Below are 25483 nucleotides of genomic sequence, written 5' to 3'. Positions count from 1 at the left end.
AGTCATATGAATGCTATAATAAAATCATAATTTTGTGTGTGTGTGTGTGTGTGTGTGTGTGCTTTTGAATTTTAGCCTAACTTTAACAATTTTCCAGTCATATCGCTACGATGTATGCAGTGCGGTAGTTTAAAGTGATGTATAGCAGACATGTAGCGGCAACTGCTAGTACCATTTTTACACGTCTTTGGTATGACTCGGCCGGGGTTCGAACCCGCGACCTCCTGCATCCGTGGCGGACGCTCTAACCACTTTGGACACCGGAGCGGTAAAAGTATAATTGAACTAATGCAAATGCGCAGTATATGTTATGCTGAAAACCGTACCCGTAAAGCGTTTTATGCTTTGTTGTGATGGGGTTTTACGCCATTTTTTCAATACAAGATAGGCTATACACAGCAGACAGTATACCTGGTGGCGGAAGAACCCTGGTAAACCCCGAGAAGAACAACCGACATGCGGGAAGCTATTAGCAAGCATTCTCACGTACCCACATTGGCCGAGCTCGAGACTGAACCCTTGCAGACAGAGGTGAAATGGCAGTGATCCGTTACGGTGAGCGCTTTCGGCCACTCTGGGTCCCCATTGTATAACACAGATTTAAGGGCCCACTTTTTACACAGCTTGGGGAATAAATTTCTCATTGTTATTCTTTTGCATTTACTTTTTTATTTCTTTTAATATTTTTAACATTCCTTTTCCACCAAACGCCTTAAGCTTTGAACAATAAAGACCGCATTTATGTTCCATTAAGGAGGAGTCCCGGATGATCGAGTAGTCTAAGGCGCTCGCCTTTAGAGACCACTCATACATCTCGCCGATATCCACGTGACTTGGCTCGACCAACTTCGTTATGCGAGAACGCTTACCAGTAGCTTCACGTGGGTCGGTGGTTCTTTCCGGGGTTGTCCGTGGTCCTTCCTCCACCAAACATAGGCCAAATGGCCGCCATGTATGGACAATCATGTGCTGAACATTTTTGTTAAACTATAACAAACACAAATGAAAAGTATAATAAGTTTCACCTGGGAACAATTGCCTGTTTTGTACCTACACCATTAGAATGACTGTGGTGTACGTGTCCGCACTTGAATATGCAGTGAGACTTTAGTTGCACGTGCAGAGAGCCTGGCCACCCTTTCAACCGACGAGTCCATGCTTAGTTGACAAGCATATTTGTTTCGACAGAATCCAGAAATATCATTAGATCTGTGTAGACTGTTAGTGTTTAATTCAGATATGTCTTGTAGTCGTCTGTTCTTAAGCAGAGTGGATGACTTTCAACTTAACAGTAGCAACAAAATAGACGTTTTGGACTTGATGAGGTATTCCTTAATGGCGCTCTAACAGAGGCCAGAGCTGCAGTGACGGAGTGTGTGATTTTGATCTTTTTTTAAAGTAGCTTTAACAATTTTTCAGTCATATCGCTAGGATGTCTGCAATGTGGCAGTTGATAGTGATGTCTAGCACTGAGGCATCGTGCCGCCAACATGTTGCATGAAATACCAGACAGTCGCATTATCCTGACACCAGGCCGACCAGTCATAACACTAACCTCTTAATGCTGAGCGCCTAGCGAGGCAACTGTTAATACCATTTTTACAAGTCTTTGGCATGACTCGGCCGTGGTTCGAACCGGGACCTCTTGCATCCGAGGTGTACGCTCTAACCACCAGGCCTCCGGAGCGGTCTCAGTGGCAGAATGGTTAGCATATCGAACTTGCGACCGAAAGGGTGCGGGTTCCATCTACCGTGTTCTGTCCTTGGGCAAAGTACTTTACTCCAAATGACTCGGTACTGAATCAACTAATTGTGTTGCCGTACCGTAAAACATCAATCCTCGTCAACACTAACCCCTGTGTATTAAACAAAACCCTGATCCGGCCCAGCCCGACGTTGTTGTGTTTTTTTTTTTCTTCTTCAGATCCTTAATCACGAAAAATAAGAATGAAATTGTACTCCATGTTTGTACAAAAGTAATTTGATTCGCTTATGTTTGCCAGCTTCGCTTTTGCACCAAATAACAAACCATTTTTTTTGCGAAATTAGGAACGCGGATGTTTCTTAACGAATTAAGCAATCGAGAAAGTATGCTACAGTGTAAATTGATTGCATGTGTGATTCCACCACCACCCAGACCCCTGACCCCTCAGGTGTTGAATGTAAATAAACTAGAAGTATGAAACTCTACCGGATTTTACGTCGACGTCTACAGTTATATAAAAGCTAAATGGGACTGGATGCTTTATTGTGAAACAGGAGCCAATATTCAAGTTCTAGTCCTGATTTGAAAGAATCTGTTCGAAATCGTCATTGGTTCGACCCCGGCCGAGTCATACAAAAGACTTATAAAAATGATACTAACAGCTGCCTCGCTAGGCGCCCAGTACTAAGAGGTTAGTGTTATGACTGGTTGGCCTGGTGTCAGGATAATATGACTGGGTGGGACATCATGCTACATGTCTGCGGCATGATGCCCCAGTGCTAGACATCACTTTAAACTGCCACAGTGCAGACATCGTGGCGCTATGACTGAAAAATTGTAAAAGCTACGTTAAAAATCCAAATCACACACAGACAGACACACACAAACACACAGACACTTTTAGACGCACATAATGAGTAAATCTCTCTATATCATGGGCTTTTCAGCGGGATAAAACTATGTGTCCTTTGCGTTACCGACATCCCTTATTATTATTATTATTATTATTATTAAGAGCAACAACAATTACAATAACAAAAAAACAAAAACAAAAGAACAACAACGTTGACAACTTACAACGTATTGTCAAAAATGGATTTTGATTTGTCATACTCAAGTTTAGGATTGTATGTTCAGCAATACAGAATGTGCGGTCATGACAAATCTAAATAAATCCATGTTTCAGGTGACGTGGTATAATTTTACCTGAAATCAATATGTGTGAGTTCGTTGATATCAGTTTGCCACTGGTGTATACTGTTTCACTTCCTTCAGTGTGAATTGTAGTATTTCCATCGTTCCAAGTTCGATTTGTAAGATGTTGTCCAAGTTTATGATAACATAATCCCAAAGAACTTTCCAGCTGAAACTGAAAGCTTGTTAGACGAGGATAGAGTGTCCTCTCTGTTAGACTATTTTTATACATCGCGTTAATTTGGTTTCTTTTGTTTTTTTGTAGCAAAAGAGTACTTTGTTGTTGGACTGTCTTTCTTAAATTGATAAAGAATGTGTAACCGTAATAGCAGAATAGTGAACCCAGAAGAGAAGTTGTAAATAAATGGTGTACCCAACAATATAGGGCATGAGAAAAGTATGGTTTAAAATATGGATATATTACCCGTCTCAAACAAAATACCAAACCAAATGTTTAAAACACGCAGTGTACACGACATGAATCTTTTGTATCTACTTGCATCTTTGAGATCGTGCCCCTTTTCCGCTTCCTGCGCATGCATACTGGGGAAGGAAGTGTGTGGTGGTGGTGCTGGTTTTGGGGTGATGAGGGAAGGAAATCGGCGAATACTTACGAAAGCAATAGTTTCAAATCAACAGTCAAGCTTCCGATGGAAATTAACAATACAGTTATTTGCTTCAAACGGATTAAACTTATTTATTTTGTAGAGTCTGTGCAAATACATCGGACATGTTAAAGGGTCGGTTAAAATAATTGTGTTCATTATTAAAAGCAGGTAAAATTGTGCTTTCGCTTCATAATTTTTCATACATTTTATTTGAGTTTATTTGGGGGGTTTTCAGTCTGATTCAAGATATGGGTTAAAAAAAAACGTGAAATTCAGATTGTGTTCAGCGAAAGGCCAAAAATTGATTTAAAAAAGGTCAAGCTAAGTCGTTCGTATTTTTATCTCTGTCTAAACAAAGAGGCTGACTTGAATAATATGGTCACATGACTCCTCAGTGTGTAGTCATAGATACTAACACCAGTTAGAACTCGAAATGCTTCACGTTATGTTCTGTTTTAAAAAAAAATGTTTTATTTACTGTGCATTCCCATTATCACATATGTTAGCACCAATCAAAAGAAAATTGTGGTTACTTTTCTCTCTAAATTGGCTGTCAGATTTTTTGGTTATGTACCATACAGGCGTGACATCATTCAACAGGTTCTCCTGCTGTTCATTCTTAGCACAGACGCTCAAAATTGTATCAAATTATAAGCATGAAAGAAAACAATCATTTTGGACTGACATCATGCTTAATACAATATTTCATCCTCGTGCGCTTGATCTAAAGTACCAGTTTTGTTCTTATTCACTGTTGGATTAGTGTAAATTGTTTGTCCTGCACGTGCTCTATGAAGCACATGCACCACCTTGGCCTAGAAAGCAGTTAAAAATAATTGGCAGGAGATGATAAACCCTCTGAAGACGTCTGTCCTGTATTCATACTGATTTAATTAGACATAAATAAATGTATCCTTACACGCCGTGGAAGTGTTCAATCAAGTCAGTGTAACCAGCTGGTTATGAAATTTGATACCATCACTTCCGTTTTACAAAAATTAGACTGTGACACTGAATTGTTTAATGTTCGAGTAATCAACCACGAAACATTAAAATTTTACCTCATGGTTGATTGACTGATTGATTGATTGATTGATTGATTGATTGATTGATTGATTGATTGATTGATTGATTCTGGTGTGAATAGCTGGATCATGTTACATAATGAAGAAAATGTTCCTTCAACTTGAACTAATATACCGGATGTACATCGTAAATTTAAATCAAGATATCTTAGAAGTTACTGTTTTGATTTTTCTCAAACTTGTTTACTTTTACCTCAATTTATAATTCTGGTAAATTCAAAAATTGTTGATGTATTAGAAAAGAACTTCACATGCAAATGAGCGTGGGTAAATTTTGGAAAAGTCCATTTGTGGGTGAGCATTTGAGAATAACCGGAAATACTGACTTCTAGATGTAGTTCCAAAATGCATACTTTCTCGAATTTTGGCGTAAATGTTCAAATGTCTTGCACAAATTATTTCTACAGAACAATTTGGGGCCTGAAGATCCGAACGTAGCCATCATACTACCTGAATGAAAAACCTGCACGCCTTGTTCCACTTGCGAATGTGAGAATATTTCAAGCGAAAGATAAATTCTTCGATATAATACAAGGATGGACAATTTAATTATGAATAGATGCCACAGTCAACGAACGGTTAAGTGAATGATTGTACCGTATATATAAGATGTTCTCAAGAGTTCCAGGTACCTAAGTCCGTGAGCTGACGTGTCAAATAAATGATCACAAAAGTACTTGACATGGTCAACTTTTATTTGCTTTCCTTAATAGCATACTTTAGATTTGCAATGAACTCTCTCTCTCTCTCTCTCTCTCTCACACACACACACACACACACACACACACACACACACACACACACATACACACATATTAGAATATAATAAAATATGAAGTTATTCACTTTTCATAACCTTAATTTATGACTTGAGATCAGTTCAAAATGGCTACTATGTACATCTGTGTTTTTGTTTTTTGCTTGTTTGTCGGGCGGGGGTTGGTTGAGGTGTGTTGTTGGGGTGAAGCATGCGGAAGAAATGGCCGAGTACGAATCTGTGGGCAGACCCAGTATGTCGGTTGCTCTAATCGAAAGCCTGCAATAAGGTTCTCTTTTCATTGATATCATCATAATGAAAGGTATGAGCGGGAAACAATGGCCTCGCCACTGTAGCAAATTCATCCTTAGACCTAATTAATTTCTTCTTCTTCTCTCTCTCTCTCTCTCTCTCTCTCTCTCTCTCTCTCTCTCTCTCTCTCTCTCTCACAACCACACGCACACAGCATTTTCAGACCTTAACATATGTCAAAGCAGTATATTTATGAAAGGGACGAGTGGGTACCATAACAAACTATCCAAAATCGAACTCCAAACACAATACGTAGGTGTAAGGTATCAACTTATTTAAAATAGTGACACAGATGACATGATCTGTTTCTAGTCGATATTCGGTGTCACCCATATACAGTAGCTGTTATACTCGGCGGCAAACTGTAAATGTTTAAAGCAAAATGAATTGATTAAAAATAATATTAAAAATTGTTAATTGGAGATTTCTCATCTCATCACACACAAATTAGTGTTTGAAAACGATGGAGATAGGCGTTGATTCCAAACCGAAAGTATCAAAATTTGAGTGCAGCGTATGTTACCGAGCTAGACTGAAAGATTGCCAAGACCATATAATTCACGTTTGAACGCAGAAATAAACAAAGCAAATAAGCAATATCGTAATAAGCAAACTCATAATTACTTTAATCCTTGGTTTATAGACGTTACGCTCTGAAATCGGTCGGATAGGACAGCTAAGTGATTATTCTAAAGTAATCCCACCTCAACAATGTGGACTGCATCAATCTCCGCAAGAAATGCGTTAACTGACGAAAACAATCTTTTCATTTCGTATATAAATTGGGATTAATTTAACAAAAATATTCAATTTAATCGTTATATGCAGGACATAAATTTGTTTACAGAAATGTCACTGTCCTAAAATATTGGAAAATTTTGGAACTTCTTTTTATCGATGTAGCAATGAATCCTGTAACAACTATAGCACAGAAAGAAAGAGAAAAACTCGACCTTTTTCTCTTCACTCAGTGATATATAATAAAAACAATACATCTTTCGCAGTGAAATCTTCCCTTACATCTATTAAATACTAGGCTACCCTCTATACAATTATTCTCATTTTAAATGAAAATTATGAAATTCGTCGAAAATATACCATTTGCTCATCAACGCTCGTAAACGATACAAATTATTCAATCGTTTTATAAATGTATGCTAAAATAAACACACTCAAGATCCCATTTAAATGAAATATTAATTTGCATATTTTATATCTTAAAATATACCAGTACTACTATCGACACAGTATACTTCAATTTGACATTTGACCTCGTGATCGCATAGAACTAGAGGTATTCTGCGCAATTGTCAACAACTAAGGCCCCGGTTTCACAAAACATCGTCGTTTTCAGATTGATAAATTCAACATTTCTATTTTAACGAGACTGTCAGCAGCAATGTCATTTTTTCCGAAAATGTAAACAGTTTTTTTTAAAACTTAAATTGAGTCATAATATCTTAAATTCAAATAGAAAAGTCTTTTTCATCCCAGGAAACGTTTATGAATTCCTTCACACTGGAATATAAAGATTCCAACGTGTACATATTTTCAAACTTAAAACCTACTTTGCATCTTTCTTCCGTCTGTTCGTCTGTCTCGTACTATTTTTCTACGCATCATAAGCAAAATATTTTATAATCTCAGTGATATATAACGGGTAAATGATACCCGGGGCGACGATGATGGCCCAAAAGGGGTTTGGCGCCGCAAGGCCCCAGTTGCCATGGCAACCGCCCTGTCCGTCTCCTAATTACGCAACTGTATAATCTTAATATGAAGAAGACATTTAAGCATATTTCGAAAGTGGGACCAGAAAGAATCCTTTAAAATGTATAGAACAGTAGAATAATGTGAAAAGGGGAGAAGCTGGTCTATTCTCAACACGAACTTCTATAAAATACTTATCAAAGGTAATGTAATGTTCATAAAACTTTCAGCTTATTTTTACACTGGATGGACATGCAGCAGACTCATGCAGATTTTGTATAAAGAGTTATGTTAACTTGTATTTCTCTCGTCAAACAACACACTGAAAAAATGAATACATTAACAGCTGTTCTTTATGTAATATGTTTATATTATTAGAAACAATGTAAACTAAACTATTCTTTTAAATGATGGCATATATTTACGTCTTAGTTTCAAAGCGTAATAAACGTAAATTTTTTCAATTATTTGATTATGCCTTTATGGTATCTATTTCGACATCCTTGACCCAATATATTTGTTCTATCACGCATATTTGCATTATTTGCTGAATACTTACAATTATAGATAACGGCATATGGCACTCGTTGAAAAATTGTATATCATTCTTCAACAGTGGGTGCAGAAAATGTCAACGGCGTATGATAACCTTAGCCATTTTACGGCTTTAAGTCACCAGTGGACTCTTTGTAATTATCAAACAACGTATTATACGTATCGTTCAGCGTCGCCATTATTGAATACAACCTTCATTGAGAAAGTACGTGGTACAAACAATCAAAACATTTGCGTTATTATTAGTAGTATTAGTATTAGTATTATTGTTGTTTTCTAGATAATTATAATTCGTGTTCTACTGAGAATCCAACCTGGGTCGGCGAGTTTTGGCACCCATCACCTGGCCTGCACGCACCAACCCCAACCCCCCATACCCTCTCGTGTAAGCGTATCGTGGCACCCTTTACTGAAGTGCAAAATTCATTTTAATTATTCAAAATAATATTTGTTTGTAATTAGATATGTTTTACTTTGTGCAAAAGGCAGTGGAACAAACCTTTATTAAGAAACTGTTCGTCTGAGACGAGCAACGGGATGAATAGATCATGTTATTTCCAGAAGTAAAACAAATATTCAAGCGCAGGGATCCCCCGAATTATAAATAAATGAATATTTATTATTTATTTTATTTTATTATGTATATATATATATATATATATATATATATATATATATATATATATATATATATATATATATATATATATATATATATATATATGTACAGCATAGAAATCATAATGCGAAACGTAAGTCACAAGTAAATCCTCGAACGGAGTAAATTGGGTTTAATCAAAAATGCTTACCGTCTTCAACCAGTGTTGACTATGTATCACGCTGAAGAATATTCTGGGTCTGGTTTCGGGAAACAGAATCCTGCTCGACACAGTACCAGTAATCCTATTTTGAGGAAATAAATATTTGATGAACGATTGTTTGAAGGTCTAACGATCTTCTTTCTGTAGGGGTGATTGAAAGCTTCTAATTATGAATCAGACATGAAAAAACACCATCCATACTCGAATAATTTACACCTTTATCACATAAACTGATTATACTGCAGCATCTGATATGAATTAAAACTTTGAGGTTAAAATGAAGTCACCACAGCGGTCAGTCTCTAATCCAACACCATTAGCATAAATACAACCGTATATAGAGTCTGAAGATATCCGAATTCATTTGCCCAGTTTTCAAGAGGAGCAATGAGGGCATTATAACTAAATCAACTAAAATAAACAGTGGAATCATCGGGGTCCACAGGACCAGGTCTGTTGATTGGCACGTCAGATTTCAGGTTGAGTATCCAGCCAGGATACAGTGGTCTAATTTAATTGTGTAACCCTATTACCTTCAGCTAAACTAAAGGAGATCGTTAAGTATGTGGTACGGCTCTGGTCAGATGTAATATCTGGTCGAGCAGCTGCAGTATTTGATCATATGTTGAGACGACGTATCTCATGGTAGGATGAGATACCGTATTTCACAATGAAGGCGTTGACTAAATCAGCCCAGAACTTCAACTATACGCGATATCATCTAGGACAGTGGTTCCCAAACTTTTCGAGTACGAGGACTCCTTCTTAACTTAAAACAAAAAAGTGACCTCCCCCATTCTAATAGTTGTACTTTAAGGCTCCCTTGGAATATCCCTCTTCAGAGAGAGAGAGAGAGAGAGAGAGTGAGAGTGAGGGGGACTGCCTACAGGTTGGGGACCGCTGTCTAGACTTTGTGTCTGGTTGGTTTAACTGTAAGTAAGCAGGCTCTATCATGAGGAGGCAAGGAGGCAATGCAAGAAGGGCGCGTGAAGGCATGTCTACATTTAAATTTTTTGCACAAGTGTGGGATATAAATATTTACGTGTATGTGCATATGTGCGTAACTGTGTGGGTGGGTGGATGAATAGATGGTTGAACAAGCGAACGGATGGCTTAATTAAAAAAAAATCAAATACCTGAAACAGAAAAATGCATAATTTCAAGCTTGATTCCATGGAAACCTTCATCTGTACCCGAAAGAAGTTAGCTGTCTTTGGTTCTCTCGTAAGCCTCTCCCATACTAATAAATACTTTATAACTGTGTATTGATATTTCAGTCCCTGACTTATTATATGTTGGTTTTCTTTTGATTAACGGGAGAACCGATGTAATAGTGGCCCTAATTACATAAATAATTCTCTGTTATTACGTCAACAACAAAATGATACTCATCTCTTTTTCTTTTTGGAGACACTAAAGTGACTTAAGTAAATATGTGGACATATTTACCCCCTGTTGAAATTGGCATGCAGAACAATTCCCTTTGTATTCACCTATTTTCATTAAGAGAATTAAACACTTTTTTAACATCAAGGCAATCGCCGCCATATTTTTTTCTATCTCCGTTCCACATCTACAGCGGTGTGTGAAGAGGTAATATAGGAGTAAAAACAATAGAAAACGAAGGATTTCCACCTCTTGTCTGACTTGCTTGGCTTGTTGGCGGAAATCTCAATCTGCTCTTCTTTAAATCTGGATTATTACCTGTATTAATTTGTGGTCAAAAATTTGGTATGGCCATGGCCGTACAGGCCGTACCTCCCGTGATAGCCTTCAATATGAATAAATATCTCTAATAAAGATATAACATATTCGAATATGAATTTACATCGTTAATGAAGATATTCGAATATGAATTTACATCGTTAATGAAGATATATATTTAAAGAAAAATTGAATACGCATTGATATCGCTAATAAAGATATAACATATTTGAATATGGATTGATATCACTAATAAAAGACATAACAGATCTGAATATGAATAGACACCGTTAATGAAGATATAGCAGCTTTGAATATGAATAGATATCGCTAACGAAGATATAACAGCTTTGAATATGAACAGATATCGCTAACGAAGATATAACATATTTGAATATGGATTGATATCGCTAATAGAAGACATAACATATTTGAATATGAAATCATCTGCATCTCAACATCACTCTACCTGCGTCGAATGCATCAGTGTGTCCTCCCGGAAAAGAACTTTGCTCCCATTTCCTTTGTATGATATAATCATTAATTTGTTAAAAGTTCCGTTTAACAAAAATATTAAAAAACGCACACTAAGCCATTTAGCAAAAATACTCATATGATATGTATACCCCGTAGAGGCCTGGCGAGCTAAAACAAAGCAAAATAATCCCGTAGCTGTTCACATGGAAGCAACAGTTAACATTAAATTAGAGCATTCCCTCACGAATGTGCTGTCTTACAAAATTCTTTGAATAATTTCAACAAAAACTTAAAAAATATGAAAAGACATCAAAGAAGATAAAATAGATACATATCAGATTTAGATATTTAGTTTTATATATAGCCAGAATTTTACTAACATTTTTGTAAATACTACTTCCAACAAAATTCGAATCGATAGTGACATACAATATCCAGACGATTATTATTATTATTATTATTATGTGTGTGTGTGTGTGTGTGTGTGTGCAAAGCACATGCACAAAGATATTCTGATATAAGCCGTTTCATTAAAAAAAATCATTCCAAGTTGTAATTTATTTCTACTGTACATGTGATAACAATTGCAATTAATGTATCTAAAATTCGATATCTGCCTTAACTTAGTTATTTAGTTGTAACTCTGAAACTATTCCTGACTTAAGCATGCTGTCTGAAGTACTCAAGTACGTTAGTAATTTTAAATTCATATCCTGTGGCGTAATGACCATCGGCAGACATTTAGCTTCAGGCCTACAGCAAAGAGTTTGATTTTCTGTCATACTGTGTCAAGACATGAGCCACAGAGAATGATATTTACGCAATGTGATCGGAAATTGGGTGGAGAAATTGATAAGCATCACTCTCGCGAAAACAGACGTTCTCGGCGCCATGATTTGTTTGTATTGTATTAAAGACCATCTTTTTAATTTCCGGTTTGTGTGACGCGTGCATACCCAGAGATTAGAGAAACTCACCGCGAATTGATATTACATACAAAGGTAGCTTTAGTTTTATTTCGTGTATTGTTAATATTTTTCAGAGATGTAAAAAGACCAGAAATAACCGAAATTAGTTGCAAAATGTTACCTTTAGGTGGAATGTGGGAATCGCTGAAGGACATTTGTTACTTAAAACGAATAACTAAGCGAGTTCATAAGCGGTGTTAAAAAAATGCGTCTGTAATCGGTCATAACTTTTACATAATGGAAACGAAGCACTCATTCCGTCTTGATCGATTATTTTTATTAATCATTATTGATGAGGTAACGAATTTCATTTACATACGAAAATGTTTTTATAAAGGAGCAGTGGACGACTTGACGCTTCTTTTATAGCAGATTGATATACACAGCACGTTAACTCTACCAACATTAAGTTTATTAGGAATGCGACATCTCCCGATAAACGAGTTCCTTCCCCACCCCCACCCCCACCCCACCCCGCAATCTCCCCCCGCCCCCAACATACAGTTATTAACGTCCAATACGTTACAGTGTTCAGAAGCTATTTCTTAATCAAAGATATGTGAATGTGTAATCTAGGGCCCATGCAATGACGGGGATCCGAAGTTATCCTAAACTTTACAACTGAACAAAAAAAAAAAAAACTATTGTCAAAGACAGAAGGACGACCGTAGCAAACATTTACTACCTAAGTAGAGTTATGTTTGGTTCAAAGAATTTGGCTTATGAAATCTTTTTGAGCCTGTATACGGTAAAATATATTGGCATGCTTACTCTAGCCGTACTTTGACCACTACGGCCGACAACATGAGATTCTCGCGGTAATTCGCTTTCCAAATAGGGCATGTTATACTATATATGGATATTCTACGATACGTTAATCAATGCGCCCCATATTTACTACGATCTCTTTACGTTTTCGAAGAAGGTTGCAAAGTTCTTAAATGACACACCAAAAAACGAGAGTAAAGACAGAAGTAGTTATTAGATGAACAAATATGGCGGATGATCAAACAGACAATTTCTTATGAAGAAGATAAACACTATTTGACTCGTTTTATACATTGATATTCAGCAGCACCGATATTAAATAAGAAGACGGATTGATTTCTTTATGGTTATGTATGAAATAATTTCAAACTTTCTGGCAATATATTGAAGATAAAAGCAAACGGCATGTGTGAATCACACCGGCCTGCTCAATTGGTACATGTAGGAACGTTTAATATCCGTCCACAAAGAAGGGTTACTAATACTAGGATTAGGTCCCATGCTAATAGTAGACTTCCTCTCTTACATTTGAAACGAAAACCAGCCCTCAAGAGAATATAAGGTAATATATGAAAGGCAATTCAGAGATGACACCAGTTTTAGAGCTCATTATGTCACCAGGATAATCTCAAAAAGGGTATATTTTGTTTTACATATATTTATATCAATTCTAACAGGACGGCATAAACACTATTGAACTTTGAGCCATGAACATTTCACACACTTTATTGTGTCATAAGCAGATGACGTGAAGATAGTTAATTTTCCGGGGGGGGGGGGGGCGTGTCTTCAATTTTTAATATATTTTTTAACAGTTTGAACTGAGATGTTCTTGAAAAAAAACTTGTTTCTTTCTAACCTTTGGAACGTTTTGGGATTTGGACTTTCTTAATCTGCTGTTGAAGCATATGTGTTTGAAATCTAGTTCCTTGCATTACCTTAACACACATTACAGATAATTTGAGAAGCTGCTATTTAACATGAACTAATTTGTTCTCGCTTCTGCTGATTAAATTCTGGACAACAGTAAATAGTTTGAGAGAGAGAGAGAGAGAATTTCATCAGGTATATAGTGCTTTAGATGTTTGTTTAATTTACAATTCTTGTCTTTCATCATACCTAATCTCAAATGAAAATGCACACTTGCAACTGAGCCATAACATTAAAACGTGGACCATGTGTTAGTCATCTGGATACATTACCACTCAAATTTTAGGTAGGTTCTATACTTTCAATGTACTTTGAAAAGCTTTCAAAAACCATAGTAAAAGTGGGAGTTAACTGTACTATCACATCGGCCTATCTTTGGACCTCAGAATGTAGTAATGTTCACGACATTCAAAGTAAAGGTAATCGATATACCCACAAGGCTCTGAGAAAGAAGCTTATCAATTTTTGCAGGCAGGTAATAACAGTTTATTTTCTTTTCAAATCAATTTAATTCTTAATGGCCTTACTTTCATGCAGCGTCCCATATTTACTTCGAGACCAAACTTTCGTAAGCATCCAACGAAATGTAACAAACCCCTTATTTCATTACGTCATTAATATTCATTCGCTGGAGAAAACAAACGATGGTGTAAGGCCATAGTTTCCTTTGTTACTGCGAGTAATTATAATTAATGAAAAGAGACAATAATCTGTCGGGGGCATATGGTGCAACATGTTCTGTCGTAAACGTGAAACGAAGATGAACAGTTGTAATACCGGAAAACGGGTTTTGAATGCCCTCCTAGTCACTACTTAGTCATGCCAAAGCACGTGCTACGAGAAATAATTCAAGCGTGTGAATTTTCGTTCATTTTAAAACATTACAAATCAATAGCATCATTTAGTGGGTATCTAATTTTAATCTGTGAGGTGAACATTGGTCGTTTTCAATCAGGGCCTGCCCAATATCGTGTGAATGCATTTCGATTTTTATATTAATCTTTAAGTTAAACCAACTCCAACACATAAAACATTCGGAAATATCACCGCTAAAATAAAATATATTTTTCACATCTGCACTCTCCATGTTTTGATACTTCGTGACTCACATGCAAACAGGACATAAACATGCAGACTGTTTAAATAAAAAAAATGATTTTTTTTAGCAATCAAAGGTTCAGACAGTTTTAAGCCCAAATAAAAAGCGATGCCAAAGTTTTGCTACCGATGATGACCAGATGGAATATTTTACAATTGGTTAGGGGCTGTAGAAATCGATAAAGACAAAAGTTCGCTTCTGAAATCTGACCATATTCCAATAATCGACCGCTTTAGTATCATAGATGCTGGCCCAAGTTGCACGGTGTCTAACAGAAGATCAGAGAGAGGTCAGGTTAACCGCAGAGAAATTGTATGGATTACGGTCATTGTTTCAAGTTCAGGAGATCAGACAGGGGTCAGGTTAACCACAGAGTAGCTATATGTAATACGATTCAAGCTCACAATCGACCTTGTATTAGGTTTATATTAAATCAATTGTGCGCACTTATAGAAATTTGGGGGGAAATAGCAGAAAACAAAATAAAACAACAGCATCAGGAATAACGATAGCAAGTAGAAAAACAAACTGGATTTGTCTCCACTGTCAACGTTAACTTGGAAGATGCCGCTTGGCATATGCTCACATTATATTTCATATTTCACCTAAGTATTTCGGTCTTGCTTATAGTGGAAGCGTGATACAAGGCAAAACTGTTGACTTAAACGGTTTGAAAAATATGTTAATACTAAATATTCTTTTCCTGCGTGGAGGATTCGTAACACAGCTACTTACACAATATACAGTTAGATCTTTGTACGTTTTTTATGTTTGCATATCAGGTGTTACTTCCTGCAGATAGACCTTTGCGTCTAATGTGACGTTTTTCAAAAGCCTTCGTAAAACAGAAGTAGGAATGATGGGACAAACTTACTGGACAATACGAAGTTACCAGTAAATGCAGACGGTAAGTTACTAACCACGTATGGGAATGCAATGAAAAGAAATAAATTTGAACTTCCTTAAATTGAATAAATTCGGTTTTTGAAAATCTGGAAAATAAAAATGATTGATAACGCATCTAACCTAATGTAACATAACGATTTCAAATAATGCAGCTTATCTGAGACTCCCATGCAGAACTTGAACTGATTTAATGTCAAATATTTTCACCTACCGTCACACGGATGATAAGTTCAACCTTTTCATCACTGAAAATTCGATAGGCTTGAGAAATGCACGACAGTTTAACGGGGGAGAAAAGTGTATCTTCTTTCCATGACATGGCATTTGTTGGGAAAATAACTAAAATACCGTGATTTGTGTTGCATTAGCGTAATTTCAACTTTTAGGGATGTATTTTCGGACCTTTATATCATTATATCAGACCCAAAGAGAAAAATAAGATTATCAAATACCTCTTTTGGGTCATAATTATTGACAATAACATATTCAGAATAAATTGCTGTTATTTAAGATGGTAAGGTGGGTGAGAGGACACCCTTTCAATATGACTTCTTATTTCATAGCATAATGTTTTTGAATGTTCTTTTTGAGAATCTCTGCTTTAATTATCAATACAGTTATCCATAACAGAAAAGCTCAAATAAAGAATCGAGCTTTCGGCTAAATTTTAGTCCCTTATGAAAGGAAAAGAATCGTCTGTCTGTCTGTCATTTTTCCGGATAACATCAGGTAGGTAGGTATTGCATCGCATAGGGTTTCATTTGATTTATAAAACTACTTCTCTCTCTTTTTCAGCATTTAGATGGAATTGTGATATGCCGATCTCTTACATATTGTTTCTCCGACCTTCTACCCCGGAAATGAAACAACAACAAAAAACAAGGGAACAATCGCCTCTGTTCTCTTTTTTCATCGCAACCTATGAATGAATGATGCACAACAAAATAGAAAAGGAAAGAAATTAAATTCTTGAGTTGATTGCTACACCATTTCATCAGAATAGATGGTCGTCTTTATCTGGCATGACGTGACGTAAAACAGAAAACCAGGGCGGTAATGATGCTGATAATTTTTGACAATCTAACTCCAACTTCATTTTTGCGCTAGATACAGAGAATTTGTTGGGAATAAATATTACCAGAGAAACAGACTTATAATTGGCACATAATTATTTACAGAAATCACTAAAACAAGTTAAAATTGAAGCTTTCCCCCCACATTCGGCAGTTAATTTGCAGCAACGCGCATTGTTTATCTACATGTAAGTAAATTTACTTTATAAGTTTGTTTCGTTATCTTTTTGTTTTGTTACTGTTGTTGATTTTAATAGATAATAGAAACAGACTTCAGTTTGCATAAGAACCTCTCGCATTAATAAAACACACTAAGAGCGGTCTGTTATGCATGGAATCTGTCTGGTTAATAGACACATTTTCATGTCACTCAAAAAAAAATAAATTATCAGTGCAAACACAGCAGCTAAAAGTAAATTTGGCAATAAAACTGTCTTTGAGATACCTATCCAGAGAGATTGATCCACCATGAAACATAAGATACAACGAAAGCATGGTCGTGAATATCATGTGCAGTTTATTTGGCGGGGGGGGGGGGGGGGGGGGAAGAGGCGGAGTTTTCTTGTTAAATCTATGGTAAGGAAAAATATTGTTTCTTAATCAGTTGTATAAGTGTATTGTCAGATTTAAGCCTTAAAACAGATAGAATGACCATCTGACACTTCTTTTTTCAAGCATTATTACTTTTCGTGTGTCAAATATTGCTGTTGGTTTCTTTTTTGGTTAGCTTGGTTGGTTTCATTTTTTTCTTTTTGAGTTAAGCTCGATAACAGGAGGATTTACTTTTGAAAGGCACCAAGGCCCTCTTCAACGTGTAACAGTTTTCCACGCAGTCGTTGAACTTTAACGAAAATATATAGTTTCCATATCTTCAGAAATACCCTAAAAGTGGGTGTCAGTTTTGTGATACCATCGATTTTCCCTCATTTCGTTTAACGAAAATAACATTAGAAGACATAAATCATACTTTTTGTGCTTAAAATGTGTTTGTTTTTTTGTGTGTGGCTTCTATCGAATAAACATGCCATCTCAACTCTATAAATATCCGTGCTTTGTTAAAAATAGTGATTATTATGTAAGGAAATATGTTCTCGATATTGAGGAAGACCATATCAGAAATAAACAGCACAGAGTACGGAGATCTTATGCACTTCTCATTTTTTTAATGACGAAAAAACGTAGAGTTCTCAGGCAGCTCTTTCTCTCTGTCTGTCTCTGTCTGTCTGTCTGTCTCTCTCTCTCTCTCTCTCTCTCTCTCTCTCGATTCATGTAAATGGATTGGTTTCTAAACGTATTCTGAGCATAATTTGGTGCCAGTGTTGCGTGCAATTTAAATCTTTGCATCGTTTATTATAAGTAAAGCCTGCTTTATAACACTGGCTTGGAACTCTTATCGGAATGTACTGATGACTCATGAGTTTTACTTTAATTCATAAAATATCAGTGTTTATAAGTCAGTACAGTTAAATTACTAACATTCCCCACACATTCTTCATAGATTATACTGTTCTTCTTCCTCAGAAATTTTAAAGCATTTGTTAAAAGTCGTTTTCAGAACTTGTGGTGTTTTCTTATTCGTTTTCTGCCGGAATGGTTGTCTCATATTGCCATTACTCTCAACGTCCAAACGGACTCCATGGCATTTCTCATGATTTGTAACTGTACCTTGTCAATAGAATTCCTAATAGAGCTAAGAGCTGGAGAAGTCTTGTGTAAATGAATCATATTGCAGGTGACACCCGAGCTCCAGTCCTCAAAAGCTTTGACTGGGTTTCGTATATAGATAACTGTCTGATTATATAGATGTTCAGCTTCAACAACCCATCAGCTATTATGATGCAAGCTCGTCATTAGGAAACACGAGACACAAATTCAGAAGCAGAAAGGCTGAATAATTTGACAAATGTCGTATTGTTATATGATTAATTTGACTGAATAGCTGAAATATTATAGCCATTGTTGTGCCGAGATTATTCTTCCAAATATAATATGTGCAGAAAATTAATGTTGTCGGGAAAACGCAGTTTATTACACTAAAATATTAATCATAAAAGTGTATAGAGGGCGATTAAAAAGAGAAGATATTATCTAAAAGCATCCCCTTGGTCTTCATTTTAAATGTATCATTCTTTAAGGGATTTACGGTCGTTTGGTAGTCAGTTTGGGGCTAAACGGACACTTCCTTAACGTCTGTTCATGCATTCCTGTTTATCTGATTCTTCTAATAAATCCCAACCATTAATTATCTTCCCCTTTTGCTACTTGAAACTAATGAAATGTACATACATGATGAAGATACTTGCACAACGTAACCCTCTTTACCATTTTGACTTCGTGCCTATCTGAAAGAAGTAAACAGGTTATTATAAAATTCGTAACATTAATTTACTTCAACAATTTCGTTGTCAAGATTACAATTTTAGCAGTATGGGTGGACAAAACCTCGCAGAAACTCAACGAGAGTAACCTCCCCTTTCAAGAAAACTTTGCTAACACTACCCACTTTGATGTTACTGTGTAACTCATTTATTTCCATGTATCACCCGTTTCATCACATTTCCATAATTATTATCACATTTATTAATCTCGGAGGAACGAATCGTGTTACACACAAAACTGATGCTGTCTCTCTAAAGATTTTGTCTGGTTTCACAATCAAACACATGTAATAACTCCTCGTTCGAATGTAATTCATACCAAAATATGGCAGGCAATTTAATAAATAAAAGAGTTACTGTATTTCCACCTCGCTCCCGCACCACCACCATCAACAACACTAAAAAGTGAAGGTACTTCCATCGTATGGTCATTGTCAGGATATAACCCATCACAGAATATACGCTACGATAGAGCATTTTTCCGAATATACGCTGGGATAGAACCTGTCTCAGAAGATACGCTACAATAGAGCATGTTTCCGAATATACACTGGGATAGGACATGTCTCATAACATACGCTACAATAGAGCATGTTTCTGAATATACGCTGGGATAGAACATGTCTCAGAATATACGCTACAATAGAGCATGTTTCCGAATATACGCTGGGATAGAACATGTCTCAGAATATACGTGCTAAGGTGAACTTCATCAATGGCAAGCTGAGCGATAATCTCGTACGAGTAACATTAGGTGTGAGTTTCCTAAACGAAATTTAAATTTTTTTAAAATACTTTTTTTGTGGGGTTTTCCGCTATTTTTCAATACACAATAGTCTATATGAGGCGCTGGGCCGGATCTGGGGTAGGTGGTCCTGGAATTTCGCCCCACCCCCGCTAAAAAAATACACACACAAATTTACAGTCATTAGCCACTTAAAATTAGACGATCGTTTTATTATTGAGCACGTTTATTGGGTATTATGCACACTGTGAGTAAACAGGCACATACACTTTTGGTTTGGTGCCCTTTCCAGGAAAGGGAAGGCCATTTTGATATCTTAGAGACCCGAACCCCCCAACATTTGACCTGATCCACCCCTGTGGCGGAAAGTATATTTATGGGTGAAAGAGCCCCATAATAATCCAGGAAGAACCACCAACCCATGGGAAGCTAATGGCAAGCTTTCACGTATACTCACGTCGGTTGATCCAAGACTAGCACCCAGCATGGCAGAGGTGAAAGGTGACTGATATGTAAAGGCAAATTCCTTCGACCATTCGATCACCAGACCCCCCTGATTTCAAAGGGGCACAAATGTAAAATTGTATTTGTCACATTAAAATACTGGTTTTACTAACGAAACTGTAGAAAACTGTAGTAAAATTACTTTGAAGAACACTAAGGTACCTAGAACATAACGGCTTAGCCATGAATGTTATATCTTTTACTATTGTATGTGATCTGAGGATCATGTTCGATGCCTTGGAAAACACAGAGGGCAGTGTTATTTACATTATATTAGCTGTCCAAGAAATTACTGTACAGAAAAGAAAATGTTTAATTTTCATACTGTAAGAAATGCTTTCTGTATAAACGTCTAGTCTGAAATGCAATCAATTTCTTTATCTTTTTTCTATCTTCATTTTAATGAAAAATTAATACGTGTCACACGTACATTATACAAGAGAAAAAAAGCATGTTTTATCACAACAAAATATCAACCTTTTAAATAACTCTGATGATGGTTCTTATCTATGGAAAGAACAATCTGATACAAAAGTTTGGAAAGGATAATTTATATTAATCACATATCAGAAATTAATATCACACAGTTAATGGATCACGTGTCATCATGGGTATTAATTCGTCAACCGTTTTTAACACATTGCAAAAATAATCATTTGAAGCTCAAAAAGGCTTCTGCAAGATGGATTTGTTGACTGGTGATCAAAAGCAAATTCGGGATGAAACTTCAAATAGCCACTCGCTTTGTATGAAAATAGTTGTTGTTGTTGTTGTTGTTGTTGTTGTTGTTATTATTGTAGGGTTTAACGCCATTTTTCAGCACACGATAGGCTATACATGGCGGCCAGTATTATCGGTGGAGGAAGAACCCGGGAAATCCCCGGAAAGAACCACCGACCCTCGAGAAGCTACTGGCAAGATTTCTCACATACCCATGAAAATAGTGACCAGATACGTTTAAATGAGATTGTCACAGATGGTGAAACACGAGTTCACTTCTCTAAGCTGGACACATGAGAAAATAAAACAGTCTTGATCAATGAAAACGAGCAAAGACCAAAACTCCCCAGACAAAGACGGACTTGAGAGTATTTTAAAGATTCTACTCAAGGACAACGTACTGGCGCATAAATTTGCTGTCGTGACGGACCTTCTGAAGGAGCACAGCATCCGAACTTTTCCACATCATCCATACAGTCAATATTTTCGGTTGAATCCCGAACCAAACCTTCACTGAGGGATCATCGACATGGAATCCCCCAAGTTGTTGAAAGCACGGTTTTCCAGTGTATGAACAACATACAAAAAAGTGAATATAAAATTGGTATTTAATAAATTGATAATCAAACTGAGAAAGTGTGTAGAGGTGCATGGGTGTACTTTCAGTGGATGCAGTGACGTACTATTAAAGAACTTTGTTCCAATATTAAGAAATAGTGAAATGTCTCTCATGTGTATTATTTATCACGAAAAGCATTCATTAGAAAACTAATCGTGACTAACAACAATAATGTATGTGTACCTATTGTTAATATGATGATAATAATAAACAGATACATTTCGCAGCCTAGCGATGAAGCATTTTACATCTGTTTTGTTTGAATGTGAATTTTAAACTCTTAATGTAATCCAAAAAAAAAAATTTCTATATGAATATTATTTTCTTCTGCGACTTTGTGCTGAAATGACTTTCACAAATTTAAGAAGATATTTAAGAGCTTACTATAATGTTATTGCTTTCAACGTCTTAAATTAATTCCATCACTTGTGCATTATACTTTATTAGCATCGTCATAAATCTCAATACAGCTAAGAGTTAAGCACTCAAATGAAATAAATAGTTTCTGCGTTTGCCACCGGATTTCTATTTTTGAAAAGGCTCTGAACGAGTTTCGCATTTCTAGATGTGTCATATTCTATAATTGTTCAGCCAAGAAGCTATTATAATGCGCACTAATTGTTAGAAAAACGAAGACATAATTTCCTGACCAGGAAGGCAGAAAATTTGACATGTGGTGTATTTTCTTGTGATTGTATCGACTGAATAGTTGTCACTGTCGTGTTAAGATTATTCTCCGCGTATAATTAATATTGCCTGCCTGCCAACAAATATAATCTTTTATGCTAACAAACGGGCGATTATTGACAAAATATTCTACATCTGGAAACATTTCCTTGGATTAATTTTGTTAAGATATCATTTTTCAATGAATCAGCAGTAGTTTATAAGTCAAATTTGGCCTAATGGAATACCTTACGCAGCGTCTGGCATTTTATTCCCCTTTTCCTGATTTTTTCCCAAATAGCCACATCCCTCGATCATCTTCCCTTGTTGCGGCCAGAACTCGTAGCTAATTCAGAATTCGATCTTAAAATAGTACAATGTGTCATCATTTATTAACCTTTTGCACCATTTTGTCTGCATGTTTGTCTAACCCAAGTTTAAGAATTATAGCAAAAGAACTTCTAACATTTTTTTAGTTTCAACACTCTGGTCATGATTACAGTTTTACCAACGGGATTGGACTAAACGTTAATGCAAACCAGCAAGTCATCTCCCCTTTCAAAATAATATTATTATCGTTAGACAATATACCCTTACCTTGAAGCTCATTCATTTCCGTTATCGTCCTTTTCATCACATGTCCACAATTATTATTACCGCTTCAACCCTCGCTCGTGGAAAAATGAATCATGTAAAGCGAAGAATTCACACGATCTCTATAAAGATCTGGCCAGGTTTCGCAAACACTAACATCGTTTTCTATTAATCTTTTATAATTAAATGCATATCACTCTAACTGCTCGTTAGGAGGTAATTTCATACCAATGCATGATTTTCATAACAGGCAAATTATAAAATATGACAGATGATGTACTGGCGTAAAATGGACACACCTCCATCGATTGATCCTTGTCTGCATAAAACGCGTCTCCAGAATACACGCTACTATCGTCATAACAAGTACAAAATTTCATATTTGCAAGAGTGTTGTAAATTTTTATTGAAAACTGATAGTAGTTGTTATTTTAGCAATTAAAATATGGGAAAATGTTAAGTTTTGGATATGCTTTTCTTTTAAACGCTTAAGTGCATCTAAACCCCTAACGAATGTACAAATGAGTATGTGTAGTAAAGACACTGAGTTGTCAATAAAAAGTCAGGTCTAAATTATTTCAGGCTAAAGGGAATAGTTTCTTCTTTTGTTAATTCCTTTTGTCGCTTCTTTTTCCGGCTTTTGTCACTTGGCCTATCCATTCATATCTTCCTTGTCGCTGTGAGGAATTGGAATTGACAAAGATAGCATATGCAGCGTACAGTCCATGTATTAAAGGAACGTAATTTTTAAACAGGTTTGAACCTGTAGCCTCAGGGTTTCCTGTTTGTATAATGAAGCAATTATACGTCAAATCAAAGAAGAGGAAAGCAGGCATCAAACGAAGAAAGAGAAAGCAAAACAACAGGAGATGATGACAGTGTTTATTACAATTTGTCAGGGAGTCACTTATGCATTGCAAAAGATTGTGAAGTGAATCATGGAGTGAATTAAAGACATCCCATTTCAATAACTGCGTCATATTTGTCGACATAATGATGTTTATGAAAACATATAAAGCAGTTTAAATATGATCAGGCGATCAAAAGTACACGTTCCTTTAAAGTTGACGTACCCGAACTGGTCCTTAAACCCTTTAATTATACCGTTCCGGTAACCTAGTGGTTAGAGCGTCCGTCTCGGATGCGGGAGGTTGTGGGTTCGATCCCCGGCCGAGTCATACCAAAGACTTACAAAACTGGTACTAACAGCTGCCTCGCTTGGCGCTCAGCATTAAGAGGTTAGTGTTAGGACTGGTCGGCCTGGTGTCAGGATAATGTGAATGGGTGGGACATCATGCTACATGTCTGCAGCATGATGCCCCAGTGCTAGACATCACCATAAACTGTCACACTGCAGACATCGCAGCGATATGACTGAAAAATTGTTAAAGCTACGCTAAAAATCCAAGTCACACACACACACACACACACACACACACACACACACACACACACACACACACACCGTTTAATTGTGTCATCTGATTTCATCTGAACAAAGCAGAAACTGTGCATTAAGATTAATTCTAACTGATATAGATTACGGATTATATTAATTACTAACATGAAAATTACTAAACTGTCGCTAGAACAACCAATTTATGGGGGTTTTTTACCTTCTAAAAGTCACTAAAAATGAACAAGTCTGAAACATTTCAAAAATGTTTGTAAACGAACGCTGTAAACATACACGAAAGCACATGCACAGACGACGTCACACCACAGTGATCAGGTTGTCAAACTATGACGGTCACTTATGTTACGGTTGAGAAACCTCAGTTTTACATCCACGTGTTTAAGGTGTGAACTTAATTATGGATTATGCATGTTCTGAACTTAACTTTGGTGAAGTTTTGGAAATTATTGTTTGTACTAGTGACATTTAATTATAATAACGTCACTTGGATAATCCTATCAGTTAGAATTAATTACAATGTATTGTTTCAGCTGTGCTCATTTGGAGCCACATGTTTCAAATAGATGGTGTAATGATCAAAATGGGCACATACACCTGAAAGAAAAGAAAAAGCTGACACTTGGAAATATATCATTATAAAATTCGCACTTACACCTTTTTCCGGAAAAGCCAAATGACACCTGACCCTAATGTTTATTATATAGCAATCATGTATTCAAGAAAGAGCCAGAAATTATTCAGTCATTTCCTATATGTAGGTAGAGGATATACAAGTTTTCTGATTCAATATCACCATTACCACGGGGATTAAACTACCTTTTCCCCAACGTTTCCCTGGTTAAAATAGAAGCGCCCCTAAAATGTGTGAAGCGTCAACAGCTATGTCGTAGCCTCACCTTACATGCAAAAGGAAATAAGTAACATTACAAAGGTTTATCACCAAGCTCTAACGATATGTCTGTCCAATTCGGTTTTGAATAACTGTCCAAAATGATAGTCAGTTCTATACCAAGTTCCCATAAGAGCCTCTCACAACCTCCGAATTGAAATAGCTCTACCACAAGCGATTGAGCCTCTAAGAAACTTGCGGAGTCATGCAGTTACAGAAATATTCCGTGTTGAAAATTTTGACAACTGCACAATAACTGTAAATCATACATATGGGTCT

General features: G+C 36.3%; 1 protein-coding gene and 1 long non-coding RNA gene across 7 annotated transcripts in view; one reads left to right on the top strand and one right to left on the bottom strand.

The window, feature by feature from the left end:
- Positions 1-25483, bottom strand: part of LOC149803077 (FMRFamide receptor-like) — a 318116-nt gene that overhangs the window by 76230 nt on the left and 216403 nt on the right. For 3 of the 6 annotated variants that reach the window (XR_016420133.1, XM_089952652.1, XM_089952653.1), the window contains one exon: positions 8736-8829. The exons of 2 other annotated variants lie outside the window; for them this stretch is intronic. The gene's annotated coding sequence lies outside the window, so the exon portion shown is untranslated. Of the gene's footprint in view, positions 1-8735; positions 8830-18958; positions 18979-25483 lie in introns of those variants that run through there. One more of the 6 variants, XM_089952654.1, reaches the window with a different exon arrangement.
- Positions 15315-17813, top strand: LOC149803078 (uncharacterized). The gene is made up of 2 exons (XR_016419946.1): positions 15315-15600; positions 16395-17813. It is a non-coding gene; the product is annotated as an uncharacterized LOC149803078 (long non-coding RNA).

This window comes from Sinohyriopsis cumingii, chromosome 3 (genome assembly GCF_028554795.1).
Source record: "Sinohyriopsis cumingii isolate HCF-2022 chromosome 3, ASM2855479v2, whole genome shotgun sequence".
In the NCBI taxonomy this organism is placed as follows: domain Eukaryota; kingdom Metazoa; phylum Mollusca; class Bivalvia; order Unionida; family Unionidae; genus Sinohyriopsis; species Sinohyriopsis cumingii.
Note: the sequence above shows the minus strand (reverse complement) of the source record. Positions and strands in the feature narration are given on the sequence as shown.